Source organism: Sus scrofa, chromosome 5 (assembly GCF_054392235.1).
Source record: "Sus scrofa isolate SSC_HxYL_T2T_F1_AM1 chromosome 5, Sscrofa_HxYL_maternal_Yorkshire_Landrace_v2.0, whole genome shotgun sequence".
NCBI lineage: Eukaryota > Metazoa > Chordata > Mammalia > Artiodactyla > Suidae > Sus > Sus scrofa.
In genome coordinates, this window is record NC_139387.1 from 10,978,969 (window position 1) to 10,981,310 (window position 2,342).

General features: G+C 54.3%; 1 protein-coding gene across 9 annotated transcripts in view; it reads right to left on the minus strand.

Annotated features, from left to right (window-relative positions):
• Positions 1-1,946, minus strand: part of NCF4 (neutrophil cytosolic factor 4) — a 115,833-nt gene extending 113,887 nt beyond the window's left edge. For all 9 annotated transcript variants that reach the window (XM_084955422.1, XM_084955421.1, XM_021091535.2 and 6 more), the window contains exon 1: positions 881-1,946. The gene's annotated coding sequence lies outside the window, so the exon portion shown is untranslated. The remainder of the gene's footprint in view (positions 1-880) is intronic.
• Positions 1,947-2,342: the final 396 nt, after the last annotated feature.

The window sequence follows — 2,342 nt, forward strand, 5'->3', positions numbered from 1 at the left end:
GGGGAGATCCAGAATGCTCTTACAGGGAGCTCCTGTCAGTGGCTCAGCCGTAACGAACCCGACTAGCATCCATGAGGACGCAGGCTTGATCCCTGGCCTTGCTCAGTGTGTTAAGGATCCGGCATTGCCCTGAGCTGTGGTGTAGGTCGCAGATGCAGCGTGGATCCTGCGTTGCTGTGGCTGTGGCACAGGCTGGCAGCTGCAGCTCCAATGCTACCCCTAGCCTGGGAACTTCCATATGCTGTGGGTGCGGCCCTAAAAAAAAAAAAAAAAAAAAACAGGAGTTCCCGTCGTGGCGCAGTGGTTAACGAATCCAACTAGGAACCATGAGGTTGTGGGTTCGGTCCCTGCGCTTGCTCAGTGGGTTAACGATCCGGCGTTGCCATGAACTGTGGTGTAGGTTACAGACTCGGCTCGGATCCCGCGTTGCTGTGGCTCTGGCGTAGGCTGGCAGCTACAGCTCTGATTCGACCCCTAGCCTGGGAACCTCCATATGCTGTGGGAGCGGCCCAAAGAAATAGCAAAAAAAAAAAAAACAAACCACAAAACACCACCCCACAATGCTCTTACAATGGTGCTGACCGAAACCACACACAGCAGCACCAAGGAAAGGGATGTGGGCTCTGCAGATGTGGACTCCGCAGATGTGGGCAGAGGAAGACAGCCCTATGAGGGAGGGGCTGTTAGTCCCTCCTGCCCCTCACAGATGGGGAAACTGAGGCTCCCAGATATATCTCCCCCAAATGTGTTTCAGCATCTCAGCTCCATGGAGCTGCCTCAAAGAGTGACTTACTCAAGAGGGCCTCTGAGGGATTAATTAGCAGGGCAGCCTGGAAGCGGGGCGGGGGCAGAAAGACCAGGCAGAGGCTTTCTGACTCACCGAGGCCTGGGGTGTCTGAGACAGACTTGCATGATGTTTCCAAAGAAGACAAGTAGGTGAGGGGAAGGCAGGAGACACATCTTAATCACAATACCAGGAATGAGTCCCAAGGAAAGAAACTTCCAGGCAGCTTGCACTGTTTCACTCCCAATTCAAGGCTGAAGCATCCACAGAAATGTGTGGAGTGTATGTGTGTTCATGGCCCAGCGCAAGGCTGGTAGCCACAGGGAGACACTGAGCAGGTGAGGCAAGTTCCAGGTAACTGAAAGGCCTGTGATGACAAACCCCCGGGGGCAGGCACCTTCACTGAGGGCATCTTCCTGCTCAGCACCAGCCATCCCAGGGGGCCCCAGCAGAGGCAGAACAGGGGTGCCTGCACCTGGCATACGGCAGTGATGATCAATGAAATTTGTCCAGATGAATCTCTTCTCATTCATCCATTCCTCACTGTTGAGCCCCTACTATGTTCCAGGCACTTACAGACCTTCTTTTGAGCGTCAGGACAACCCCAGGAGGTGGGTTCCACTAGCCCATTTTTAACGAGGAAACAGGCTCAGGGGCGAGGCGATGTGCCACGATGGTCACCAGGTCAGGAAGACGGCGGCGGCAGTGATTTCAGTCTGAGGTTCCTCTTTCAGCAAGAGGAGCCTCCCCCAGAAAGTCAACAGACATCCTCGGAGCCTCCCTGTGGGATGGGGAGTGTCCTGGGGCTGGCTTTCATTCGATGATGTGCGGTATGTGATATATTCTCCATTTTACAAGAGGGGCTGGACTCAGGAAAGTAGGGCTTCAAGTGTCTGAGTCCCGCTGCTCCCCCACATTAAACTCACTTGTTCTCTCTTTGTCCACAGACATCACTTTCAACACTTTCCTATTTTACATTTTAAAGCATGACATTCTCGGGCTTTAAAAATCAGATTTCCCTGTGAGATGCGAGCCAAGGACTAGATTTCTTGATGCAGCTTACGTCGCTCTCCCCGGAATCTGGGACTTGAGGGGGCGACAAGAACCTCGGCCCAACAGAGCGGGTTCAAAGTTCCGCTTGGGCAACTGCACCTTGTCCACTGCGCAGGCGCCGCTCCAGTCTCCCGCGCTCCCAACTGGCCCCCTCCGTGGGCGAACCCACTTCCAGAAGGGGAGGAGGGTACGCGTTCCTCCCGAGATGGTCCAAGCCAGCCTCTGGCCAATCAGAAAGCTGCTTTTATCACCGCTTCTGGATATAAGTTGTTGGAGCTGTTTTTCCCTGAACTTTCCAGAGGTGAGGGGGCGGGAGGTGGAGATGATTGACATGCTCTACAACTATTAGCCAAGCGAGAAAAGTTTGAAGAGCAGATACTGCTACGAATTACCTGGCGAGAAAGGGCTGTTATCCCCGCCCCTCCTTCCCACTGGTCTTCGGGAGCTTTCGGGTGTGGGAGCTTTTGGTGGCAGCCAATCCACAACCAGCAAGGAGGAGGAGGAG